A 13,896-nucleotide genomic window follows, 5' to 3' on the forward strand; every position below is an offset into this window, starting at 1 on the left:
ATAGGTCCTCATTTTGGTTTGACCCTCTTCCTACAATGTGTCTCTGCTGAATTCCTGAATTGGCAATATTTTCATTTTAGCCTCTCTGAGTTTGGCAATGATAATGCTGCTGCTTTTGTGTTTAGCTCTGTGGTCTACTTTGATATTCTCCTTTGAAAGAACCTGTTTCCTCCCTGTTTCTAAGAGTAGGCAATAAAATAATAGTTTTTTTCTCTCTCTGCTTGGAGCCCCTAATGTATTATGACCGTGTACATAAAAGTGCCTCATAAAGAGTAAAGTGATGCACAAATGTTAATTGACAAGATTATAAGTAGCTGTTGTAAGTATCTCAAGTTGATTTCCAATTACAATTTCTGTTGCTAGGTCAAATATAAAATAAAACTGCCCTCCTTGCTCCTGCGATGACTGAGCTATTCAGGCACAGTGCTTTTTTTGTTTTTTTTTTTTTTTTTTTTGTCAGGGGCAGTGGCAGTCAGATTTTATTGTTCCTGGGACACACAGGGGGTACCATCACCCATGGTGGGGTGGGGGTATAGTGCTGAATATATAATCTGATGGTCACTTGTGGTCAAATCATGGGTTCTGGCTGTGTTGGATGAAGGGGGTGGAGAGCCAGCTTGGCTGGTAGCTGCAAAGCCTGACTTTCCTGCGGGTTGCATATGCACAGCTGGAAGGAAGCAAGGAGCTCAAAGGCTAGATGCAGAGCCTGTGAATGGGGAGCAGAGAGGATGAGTGGGAGAAGCCACTCATGTTCCATCTGCTTTTGCAAGGACAGGGCACCACCAGGCTGGAGGAAACCTGTCTGAGTAGGCTGAAAGTGGCCATGCACGGCTTAGGGCTGTGGCTGTGGCTGAGACAGGTACTGCACAGCAGGGAACGCTGAAGGAGCACGGAGGGGCTGATTAGGACTAACTATAAGCTGTCTGTGTGGGCCCATAGTGAAGTGGGGGCTAAGCAGTCCCATAGGCACCACCAGGGCTGCCTTGGAGTTGTGTGGGCTCTGGTGTCCCTGCAAAAGCAGCTGCTGAGCCCACGTAGTGCTGGGTCATAAGCACTTGGGGTCCAAAGAGTTGTTTAGCTCTGTCAGCTGCCATGAGGGTGCCCCAGCGATTGTGTCCTCCAGGGCTCCCCTGCAGGCTGAGGATATAAGTTCCTGTGTGAACACTCAGGCTCTGCTGGTATGCAGCTGATGTTAGGGTGGTCAGGTCACTCTGTTCCTTTCGCCTCCATTTTTCTTCCTCATGTAAAACTTTCTTGAGCTGCAGAAAAAGCTGGTGCTTTTCTTTCTGTAGGGCCAAAAGTTTCTCCTGCAACTTCAGGATTTGTTCCTTGGTCTCCTCTAGTGACATCCTCTCTTCCATCTCTTTTTACTTCCTTCCCTACTGTTCTTCCTTCTCTTCTGTTCCATCAACTTGTCGACCTCTTCCTCCTGCCGCTTGAGCTCCGTCTCCAACATAATGTGCCGGTGCAGTGCCCTGGCCATGGCGTTGGAGAGCTTGGGGTGCTCCAGGAGTGAGGGCTTGGTGCTGCCGTGGGCATTAGGGCCTGGGCGCCCGGCTTTGTCCCCAATTGCCAGACCTCAGACAGGACCTGCCTTCTCTGCGTTTTCTCCTGTGCTCAAGAGCGCTCCGGCCCCTGCGTGGAGTCCTTCCGGAGTCCCACAGTGCTATTATAACAGTCAGGAATCATTTGAAAATGAGCCAGGCCAGATGTAGGTGACAGGGAGGGGGCCGGGGGGTGGTGGTAGAGGCAGCAAACCACACTGCTATGTGTGTACCTATGCAACAGTTGTGCGTGATCTGCACATGTACCCCCAGAACCTAAAGTCCAACTTAAAAAAAAGAATAATAAGTAGGTATCATGATCCAGTACTAGTTATCAAATCAAAAGCTTTCAAGTCCCCCCCCCCCAAAAAAAAAAGAACAAAAGAAAAGAAAAGAAAATGAGCTTCTCTTCTCTTGGTGAGTCAGGTGGTCATTTAAAAAATCGGGCTCTATGTTGTTATATATTAGAATTGGTTCATATTTAAAAGGTACATGCCCCCTGCTTGGAGAGGGACTCAGGCAAGCAGTGGGAAGTGGGACATCAAACTGGGATAATGGGGACCTGGGTCCATGTAAATGCTGACGGAAGTATTGCAAGAATGGCCAGCCAAGAGGGAGGTGTTTTGCAATACAAGGCCAATTTTTACAGGGGACAGGTGGTGATTCTGGCAGCTGATTAACTTCAGAGAGAGACAGCCAAGGACCTAAGCCAGCCAAGGGTGTGCTGGCAGGAGGGCAGGGCTTTCCCAGAAGTTCTGAAAGGGAGGGGATGATGGCAAGTGGATACATCAGTGATGATAAGGTTCCATGACATCCCTGGGAACTTGTGTCAGAATGATCAGGCACAAATGTCACATCTCCTATATTTATTCTCCCAAGTATCTTCTGCCCCTCATAGGTCAGCTGTATTCAACAGACACTCCAGACACATAAGAACTCAATTTAGACTCTACTTATCATGCTTACTATCTAAGAAACAACTGCTTTTCTAAATTAAAAAAAAAATTATTATAAATTCAGAAGCTGTTAGTGATTTGCAGAAACCTACTTCTCTCCATTTTGGCAGATTTCTGGCTCTATAGATGCAGAATAGCATGTGGGTAAAATGCCACTTGTGTCAAGAGGTGGAGGGTGGGAAGAGTGCGCATGTACATATGGAAGAATGACAAGAAAATAATAACATGAGTTTCTCTGGGAGACGTGAACTGGAAGGCAGGAAACAGGGATCAGATGGAGACATCACCGTGCATCCATTTTACGTTTTGAATTTTGAATGGTGTGACTGTACTGTCTTTAACAATTGAATTTATTGTATTTAACAATTCAATCATTACATTTGAATAATCCCCAGCATTGTGATCATCTGTCACCTTGATGGCTGATGAGGTGACTTTTTCACCATCACACTCATCTTGATGGCCATGATTTTTGGGGATCCAGAATTATCACTGGCTGCCATCAAGTGCATAGACCCTTTCTGAGTTTGTGAAGAACAGATTTGTTTATTTCTTCTTTATCCCTTTATTCATAATTCTTCAGAGCATGTGGTTTACTGTTACTTTATGTGGAGATTCTGTCAGGGAGAAATTTGCTTTCGGGGTGGTCTCTCTGGCAGGTGTACATTCCAGTGTTGGGGACAGGATTCAAGAGAAGACTCCAGCTTATATGGAGTCTACAAATAGCAAGCTGGAGGCGCAAGTCTAGCCAGAATTGGAGGGCATGAGATGTTACACATGTTGCCAAGGCAGAGGTTCATATACAGGGACCCTACTTCTACCCCAGTTTTCTGCTTGTCTTTAACTGAAACTTCTGGGAAAAGCTGTCTAGATCTCTACTGCGTCACATCCCCTTTAGTCTTCACTCCTGAAATGGCTCTTATCAAGGTCACTGATCACTTCCATGCTAGGTATTCTAATGTCTAAATCTCTCTTTTCATCATATTTGAACTTATAGCCACGTTTGACACAAATTGTCACCTTTTGTTCTTGAAGCAATGTGCCACCTCCCTTACTAGGTAAAGCTCTAGCTCTCAGTCTGCCTGATGACCCATTCTTCGCTGTTGCCTCTCTTCTCTGTGCTATCTTCAAAACAGTCGTAAGCTTCGATTATCATCTGTATGCTCCCTGATTCTCCCAACCCCGTCTCCAAATAAGGCTTCTCCTGAGTTCCAGATGCGCATGTGTGACTGCCGGCCTGATAACTCCACTCGACTGCAAGTAGCCATCTCAAACCTAACATGCTTACAACCAAACTCTTGATTTTTCACTCCCAACCCTGCTCCTGACCTTCCCTTTACCATTTTACTAAATAGCACTGAGTTTCTCAGACCAAAAACCTGGGAGATGACCTTTGATTTTCCTTTCCGTCTGCTACCGACAGCCAATCTGTCAGCAAGTTTTTTTACTGACATCTCCAGAATAGATCCTGTGTCAGGTCACTTTTCAGCAACCTCACTACTAAAAGCCCCGTCTTAATGCCCCATCTCTCATTTGTTCTATCACAATAGCCTCCTGACTGATTTCCCTGCTTCCTTTCTTGCTGACATACAGTCTGCTTATCAAAAGTAACCAGAGTGAACAGTACACACGATCAATCCAATCTGCTTCAAACCTTCAGACTTCTGTTGCCTTTGCCAGAGTTCCTTTTTCTAAACCTTTACGTGGCTACGCCTCATCAGTTCAACTACCACCCCTTCTGCAAGGAGTCTCTGAGCACTGCTGTGTAAGTGGCGACCCCCAAGTCACTTTCCATCCAATTTCCCAGTATTATTTTCTTGAGAGAACTCATCATTTCCTACTATTTTACATATTTGTTTGCTTATATATTTATTGCACATATTCCTCCTACTAAATTGTAAAAGGGAGGTGTTTGGAATGATGCCATATTAATTGGGGTAAGCTTGGTCATTCTGCAATACCAAAGACTCTCAATGCTCCGTGGTTCTGAACAACAGGGGTTTGTTTTATGCTCAAACTACATGTATAATGTAGGCTAACAGGAGAGATTCTCACCTCACATATATTCAGAGGCTCAGGCTGAAGGAGGCTATACCATGTCATGACACTGTCAACACAACAGGACTCCCACACTTGCTGAGGAAGGAGGACGAAGAGGCACAAAGAATCTCACCCCATCTCTCAAATGCTTCCACATGGAGGTGACACATATCACTTCTGTTCACAACTGATGGATCGTAGACGTCACAAGGGCTTGCCTCATTTCAAGGGGCCTATGAAATAAAATCCTCTTATGTTCCTGGAAGGAAAAGATGTTCATCAAGACAAAAAATCCAGAATGATGTTCTTCCAACAAGGGAATGGTTAAGACTATGAACTTTGAGTCAGACACACCAGATTTGCTTGTACGTAAAGAGCGGGAGAATGGCAGGTAGCTCTTACACCTACCACAATGCCTAGCTGAGAGTAAGCACACCATAGATATTTATTAGAAATGGAATGGGAAAGAAAGAGACACAGCTATAGGTACAAAGCGGAGACCTGGATTTCATGCAGAATGCAGAAGTTCATGAAAACCGGAGGACCAGGTGAAAGCAGGGCAGGCAGCAAGGCTACATCAGTGCAGAGTCACCATGTGCATTAGACAGGGGCTCCTGATACTCCCTAACTAGGAATAGAACAGGTTTCAGAGGCAGAAGAGAATAATAAAAGAGAGTCCTTGGGAGAATAAGACTTATTTCCACTGAGAATTCACTGGAATCTGAATTCACTGGAAACTGAGGGAAGAGACTGCGTTACTTAAAGAACCCGAGGTCACCAGGAAAGTGTGGTAATGTAGGATTATGATTTACAGAAGGGTAGAGCTCCACAAGAGCTGGGTGCCTCTTAATGATTTAGATTCCTGAGAGTCCCTGAAAACCCTTGTTCTGAGTGCTTTCCTTTGTCAGAATACCCATGGCCTCAGACCACAGGCCAAGATTTTCCCTTTTGAAACTCTGTTCATGTATCCGTGTCTGTACCACAACCTAATAGAACTAAAAGGAAAGGATTACAACTATTCACCAACTGGCAATTACTAGAGACTTTACATTCATTTCATTTCACCCTGAAGTAAGTCTTTGAGATATGTGTTGGTATCTATCTTCTACATCTGAGAAAACTGAGACTCAGAAAGGTTAACAAGGTTTCAATGGTTTTGGTCTTCCCGGTGAGTTCGCTCATTCTAAGAATACCAATAGAGGGCACTCAATAAATGATTACTGGTGAATAGTCACTGATGGTTTTTTTATTCCTTGGAGGGTAGGGGCCAAGTCTTCTGTGTGCTCCCAAGGCTTGGAGCAATGCAGAGCACTGAGCACCCAGTGCTAATGGATACAGTGAGTGTCAAACATGATAAAAACCTGTGCCTATTTTTTTTTCTAATATTACAGCACTGGCGCTCAGGATTAAGACTATGGCAGTGCTTTAACGAAAAAGAAAGAACAAGGGAGCAACTTCAAAAGAAGAAGGTGGACTGGTTGTGATGGCAGTCACAACGGGAGAGTTCAACAGAGCACATTTTCTTGCTGCTCAAAGAGTGACCCATGACCAGCAGCATTGGCATCACCAGGGAGTTTATTAGAAGTACAGAATCTCAAGCCATACCCCAGACTACTGAACCAGACTCTGCATTTTAACAAGATGTTCAGGTGATTCATATGCACGTTTAAGTTTGAAGAGTAGCACTCTAGAGACCACCTGCATCTCTATCTCCTGCTCTAGTCCAGCATCAACTTCCCTGACTGACTGTTAGGGGCCAAGGAGGCTGTGGAGCACTGCGCCTGCTCCTCGTTTGACCAACAGTGGGCCTGGCTATGCAATCCCAAGTACTCAGAACAGCCTTCCATAGTTGTTGTCAGTTCGATCCCCAGATCTCCCACTCTTTACAGACAAGCGAACCTGGTGTGTCTGACTCAAAGTTCATAGTCTTAATCATTCCATTGTTGGAAGAACATCCTTCTGCAGTTTTTGCCTTGATGAACACTTTCTTTTATTCTAATTTCTAGGTATTTCCAAAAAGTGCCAGCCACTTTTGGTGCTTCCAAAGTATAACTCTTTCTGTTGTTCCCTCCAAAATCACTCATATCCTAATAAATAACCTATTAGTGAGATTTCCATAAATTCTGTTTCTTATTACATTATTATAACAATGATAAATTAACTTTTCTATAAGTACAATATACTATAAATATTAAAAGACTGTATTTTATTTCTCCTTTAAATGATCATCCTTTAGTTCTTCCTTAAATAGGATTTTTGACCCAGGGCAATAGAGGATGAAAGAATGATGGAATGAATAAATGATTGAGATTATTTTTTAGCAAGACAATACATTTAAAATTAAGCTATGGACTGAAAGTGGATTTTTCTGAATTGTTTTCACATATTCTGGACTCAATCAGAAGTTTCTTCCATAAAGTGGGTAAGCTGCCACTCCATATCTGACAGCTGCTGCCTTCAGGTAGAAGAATAAGATTATAAAGTAGGGGAAGGAATAAGTAACTATCCCTTCTGCTTTTAAAAAGTTGTGGGTTACAGAGGGAGAGAGGCCGATTGATGAGGTTGTCAAGCACATGTCCCTCTTTCCCCCTGTTGGAAGCACAGTGTTTTTAGAACGGACATAAGCATGGAGGTGGGAAGGGAAACAAATAACCCATTCCATATGGTAATAATAATATTAGGTATAGGTAATGAGCCAGGCACTGTGCTAAGTGCTTCATATATCTCTTTGCAATCAAACTTCATAAGAACCCTGTTGTAAATACTCTGTTTTAGTAGATAAGAAACTGAAACTTAGAGAAGGCAAGTGACTGGCTCAAGTTTAGATACTACATACATGGCAGAAGTAGAATTTGAATGGATTTATATCTAAGTAAAGAGCCCACATCTTTAACCACCATGCTACAATGCCATTTTCAGTAATAGCTGATCTAGAATTGAGTTGCTTTGCATGCCTAAAAGCTCTACTTCCTTGAATCTCTCTTTCATCCTGCCACCAAAGAGATCCATCTATGACGTAAACTGGATGTGTCACTCTTTCCTTTGGCTCACGCCTGTAATCCCAGCACTTTGTGAGGCTGAGGCGGGTGGATCACAAGGTCAGGAGATCAAGATCATCTTGGCCAACATGGTGAAACCCTGTCTCTACTAAAATACAAAAAACTAGCCAGTCATGGTGCCTGTAGTCCCAGCTACTTGGGAGGTTGAGGCAGGGGAATCGCTTGAATTGGGAGGTGGAGATTGCAGTGAGCCAGGATTACTCCGACCTGGCGACAGAGCAAGACTTGGTCTCAAAAATAAAGTGCTAAATAGCTCCTTATTACCTACCTACCAGGTAAGTCCAAAGTCAACATAGAGTACACAGAGGGGAGAAACGACTAAATAAAGTCCTGGGATGAACACTTGTGCAGTGAGCAATTACCCCCCTTGTACAATGTCTTCCACCATTTCATTAAATAAGCTTATTCATTCAGTAAGCTTTTGGAATGTTAGCATTTCTTTTTGTTTGTGTGGCTTTTCTTGGAGTTTTAATTTATTTATTTGTTAAATTTCTTATTGATACATAATAGTTGTACATATTTTAAATGTACATACGATAATTTGATATATTCATTTAATCAAATCACAGTAATTGGGATATCCATCACTTTAAATATTTATCTTTTGTTTACGCTTGGAACATATGAATTATTCTTTTAGCTATCTTGAAATGTACAATAAATTAATAAATACAATCACCCTACTGATCTATTGAACATCAGGTCTTAAGAAATGATAGCATATCTTTTTAAAAATTTTTATTATTGTTTCTTAAAGTTCCGGGGTACATGTGCAGGAGGTACTGGTTTGTTACATAAGTAAACGTGTGCCATGGTGGTCTGCTGTATCGATCAACCCATCACCTAAATATTAAGCACAGCATGCATTAGCAATTTTCCTCAATGCTCTCCCCGACTCTCACCCTCCCTGAACAGGCCCCACTGTGTGTTGTTCCCCTCCCTGTGTCCATGTGTTCTCATTGTTTAGCTCCCACTCACAAGTGAGAACATGTGGTATTTGGCTTTCTGTTCCTGCATTAGTTTGCTGAGGATGATGGTTTCCAGCTCTATCCATGTCCCTGCAAAGGACATGATCTCCTTCCTTTTTATGTCTACGTAGTATTCCATGGCATATATGTACCACATTTTCTTTATCCAGTCAATGGTAGTATTTCTTAAAATGATATTTATCCCCTCCACAAATCAATGTTCATTTTTTTCTCTTGTTTTTGGAGGGGGGAACACTATTCAACCCACTATGCTACATTAAAAAATAAGAAAAACCAAACATTCAATTTCACCAATTACATTCATAAATTTCATTAATGCTTTATTTAACTGAGAATATTCCATTCAAACAAGGCACTATACGAATACAGCTAGGTCATGTGATCAGTATAATAAACAGGGTCCCATGTTCAGAACTGTTTGGGATTTAATTTTCTATGGTCACCATCCTGAAATCCTTAATAATTATATCTTTGGATTTGTGTTTTGTAAGTAAAGTACAATGGGACAATGGAGCATAAGCCAGGGACTTAAAGCATCAGCTCATGGTTGTCCTGCTTCCCTGCTGCCTTTCTGGGATGGATTTTCATCCACATGCCAAACCTCATCCCCTACCTAACCTCTTCTTCCTTACTCCTGCCCCTTGACTGCCACAGCCACCAGGTCACATTGGTTGGGAGTTCTTCCCTTCCTGGGCACAGGCACAGGGAGGCTCATGCTCCATCTTGTGTCCTGCTGCATCACAGGATGGCGGAGGGCAATGCTAGTCTCTGCTGGAGGCTGGTAGTATCACAATGTGTTCAGTGGACAACTCTGTGGGCCCTCTTGGCCAACCCCCATTCAGGTATTTGGAGGTTGCAATCACCTGTCCACTGTGGGTTGGAACATTGGGCCCAAGGAAATGGGAGACTGACTCATTCTACCCCAGCTGGGGCTACATATCTTCTAACTAAACCCTGCATTTTATGGAGCCTGTTCTGTCTATGGCTCTCTAATGTGTCTCTTTGAATATAATACCTCTTGAATATAGTTGAAATGTCAAGTCATAATAAAATTGTGACATTAATGTTACCTCCAAGAGTGCTGAGTGCAAGGCACTAACAATTTAATAAGTTTGGGCTTTTGCATGACCTATGTTAATATGTGATTTCGTGCTATTTTGCATGGCAAGGGAAGTTTTTCAGAATTCATTTGATTGCAAGATCAATATGAAAATGCATTATCTGTCTGCCTTGAGTGTGGCTAACTGTTGACCTCTCCAATTAAGTAGAGTTGAGAATGAAAATTCAATTACAAAGAACAAATGTTTCTTGAACATTTTTCATGTGTGAGGCCCTATGCCAGCCCTTGTGAAGAATATGCAGATCTTTGAGATTTTTTTTCCTATCTTTGGGATGCTTGCAAGCAAGTTGGAGGAGGCACAGATACATGGACAGATGACTGACCATGCTATCGAATGCTGTCTGAACTTATGAACACAGAGGAAATGGAGTTAGAGAAGCTGGACATTTTTTAGGTAGCTCCTCAAGGCAGGTATGGCTGGTTCCTTGCCATATGTCCGTTCCCTTTCTATGAAACTAGAACTCTACTCCTATATTTTTTTAGGGTCTCTTCGCTGGAAAAAGAGGAGCCTATATCCAACTCAGTGACAAATCTTGACAGTGTTATGCTTTTCATGACAATTCCATGCCTCCTGTCAGTGATTAGTTTAGAGGTGGGCCTGTGACTCAGATCTGCCCAGTGAAATATAAAGTCAGATTTCTGGATTACTTTTGGAAAGGGTCTTTTGTAGTAGAGAGAGTTTCACAGTTAAGAGTACAAACACAGACTCTGAAGTGAACTGCTTGGTTTATAATCCTGGGTCCATGGCATACTAGCTGTGTGTCATTATCAGTCACTTAACATTTCTGCCTCCACTTCCTCATCTGTTAGATGGGGTTAATGATAATATGTACCTAATGGGGTTGTTGTGAGGATCAAATTAGTGAATATTTTGTAAAGAGACCAAACCTACAACTCACTGGCATTCCTAAAGAGAAGGAGAGAGAGTAAGCAACTTGGAAAATATATTTGAGAACTCAGTCTTTGAAAGTTTCCCTAATCTCACTAGAGAAGTTGACATGCAAATTAGAGAAATACAGAAGTCCCCTACTAGATACTATACAACATGATCATCCCCAAGGCACACAGTCATCAGATTCACCAAGCTCAACGTGAAAGAAAAAATATTAAAGGCAGCTACACGGAAGGGTCGGGTCACACACAAAGGGAACCTTGTCAGGCAGCAGCAGACCTCTCAAAAGAAACCCTACAAGCCAGAAGAGATTGGGGGCCTATTTTCAGTATCTTTATAGAAAAGAAACTTCAACCAAGAATTTTATTTCCTGTCAAACTAAACTTCATAAGCAAAGGACAAATAAAATCATTCTCACACAAGCAAATGCTGAAGAAATTCATTATAACTAATTAGACCAACCTTCCAAGAGCCCCTTAAGGGAGTGATAAACATGGGAACAAAATGATGACACCTGCTACCACAAAAACACACTTAAGGACATAACCCACAGACAACATAAAGAAACTCCACAACCAAGTCTAGAAAACAACCAGCTAAAAATAACAGGATCAAAGTCTCACATATCAGTATGAAAGGGTCTAAATGATCCCACTTAAAAGACAGAGTGGCAAGCTGGATAAAAAGGCAAGACTCAATTTTCTGCTGTCTTCAAGAGACCAGCTCACATGTGATGAGACTCACCAGCTTAAAGTAAAGGGATGGAGAAAGATCTACCATGCAAATTACCAATAAGGAAAGCAGGAGTCACTACTCTCATAACAGATAAAACAGAGTTTAAACCAACAACAATAAGGACAAAGAAAAACATTCATAATGATAAAGGGTACAATTCAACAAGAAGATTTACCTATTCTAAGTATATGTGTACCCAACATTGGAGCACCCAAATTCATAATACAGGTTCTTCTTCACCTAGGAGAAGACTTAGACAGCACACGATATTAGTGAGAAACTATCACACCCCATTGAAGCATTAGACAGATTATTAAGACATTAAACTAACAAATTCTGGACTAAAACTCAGTACTTGACCAGTTGGACCTAATAGACACATGTCACAGAATATACATTCTTCTCATCCACACTGAACATATTCTAAGATTGGCAATGTGCTTAGTCATAAAGAAAGTCTCAATAGGCGGGCAGATCACCAGGTCAAGAGATTGAGACCATCCTGGCCAACATGGTGAAACCCTGTCTCTACTAAAAATATAAAAATTAGCTGGGTGTGGTGGCGTGCGCCTGTAGTGCCAGCTACTCGGGAGGCTGAGGCAGGAGAATTGCTTGAACCCGGAAGGCGGAGGTTGCAGTGAGCTGAGATTGTGCCACTGCACTCCAGCTTGGTGCCTGGCAACACAGCGAGACTCTGTCTCAAAAAAAAAAAAGTCTCAATAAATTCAAAAAAATCAAAATTATACCAAGCACAATCTTGGACAACAGTACAATAAAACAGAAATCAGTATCAACAAAATCTCTCAAAATGACACAAATACATAGAAAGTAAACAACTTCCTCCTGAATAACTCCAAGGAAAATGATGAAATCAAAGCAGAAATTTTAAAAGTTGAAATGAATGAAGATAGAAATACAACTTAACAAAATGTCTGGGATACAGTTAAAGCAGTGTTAAGAGCAAAGTTTATAGTGCTAATCACCTTCAAGAAATTAAAAAATCTCAAGTTAACAATATAACTATGTATCTAGAGGAACTAGAAACTAAAGAATAAACCTACCCCAAAGCTAACAGAAGGAAAGAAATAACTAAAATTACAGCAGATCCAAACCAAAAGATTAATGAAACCAAGAGTTGATTTTTAGAAAGAATAAACAAGATCAATTAGATTTATTTATTCTTTCAAAAAATAAAAATAGCTAGGTTAACAAAGAAAAAAAGATTTAAATAAATACTATCAGAAATGACAAAGATTACAGCTAATCCCACAGAAATACCAAAGGTCCTCAGAGATTATTATGAACTACTCTTGCACACAAGTTAAAAAATCAAGAGGAAATGGATAAATTCTTGGAAAGACACAACTTCCAAAGATTAAGCCAGGAAGAAAATGAAAACTTTAAAAGACCAATAGCAGGTTCTGAACTTGCATCAGTAATAAAATACCTAACAACCAAAGGAAAAAAAAAAAGCCCTAGATTAGATGGATTCTCAGCCAAATTCTACCAGATGAATAAAGAACTGTTAACATACTGAAACTATTCCAAAAAATCATGGAGAAGGGGCTTCTTCTGAACTTTGTAGAACTTCTTTAGTTCTGTACAGCTAGCATCAGCCTGATACCAAAATCTGGCAGAGATACAACAAAATAAGAAAACTGCAGGCCAATATTTCTGATGAGCATAAATGCAAAAATCCTTAACTAAGTACGACCAAACTGAATCCAGTCATACATTAAAAAATTAATACACCATGATCAAGTAGGCTTTATTCCTGAGATGCAAGGGTAGGTCAACATATGCAAATCAATAAATGTCATTCACCTAATAAACAGAATTAAAAGCAAAAGCCATCTGATTATCTCAGTAGATGTAGAAAAAGCTTTTGGTAAAATCCAACATCCCTTCATGATAAAAAACCTCAACAGACTAGGCATTTATGGAAAATATTTCAAAATATTAAGAGCAATCTATGACAAACTCACAGCTAACATCATACTGAATGGGAAAAAGATGAAACCATTCCCCTTGAGAACTGGAATAAGACAAGGATGCCCACTCTCACCACTTCTATTCAATAGAGGGCTGGAAGTCCTAGCCAGAGCAACCAGGCAAAAGAAAGAAATAAAAGGCATCCAAATCGAAGTGGTAGTAGTCAAACTATCTCTCTTCACAGATGTTATGATTCTATACCTAAAAAACCCTAAGGACTCTGCCAAGATGCCTGTAGAACTGATAAATGACTTCAGTACAGTTTCAAGATACAAAATCAATGTACAAAAAAATCAGTAGAATTTCTATATATCAATAACATTCAAGCTGAGAGACAAATCAAGGACACAATCCAATTTATAATAGCCATACACCAAGAAGTTGAAAGGGCTCTATAAGGAGAACTATAAAACACTGCTGAAAAAAAATCAGAGATAACACAAATAAATAAAAACACATTCCTTGCTCATAGATTAGTAGAATCACTATTGTTTAAATGGCCATATTGCCCAAAGCAGTTTACAGATTCAACACTGTTCCTGTCAAACTGTCAATGTCATTTTTTTCAT

General features: G+C 41.0%; 1 pseudogene; it reads right to left on the reverse strand.

Annotated features, from left to right (window-relative positions):
- Positions 1 to 558: 558 nt before the first annotated feature.
- On the reverse strand, positions 559 to 1,579 carry LOC100405412 (G protein pathway suppressor 2 pseudogene; annotated as a pseudogene).
- Between the last annotated feature and the right edge of the window lie 12,317 nt (positions 1,580 to 13,896).

Source organism: Callithrix jacchus, chromosome 1 (genome assembly GCF_049354715.1).
Source record: "Callithrix jacchus isolate 240 chromosome 1, calJac240_pri, whole genome shotgun sequence".
Classification (NCBI taxonomy): Eukaryota; Metazoa; Chordata; class Mammalia; order Primates; family Cebidae; genus Callithrix; species Callithrix jacchus.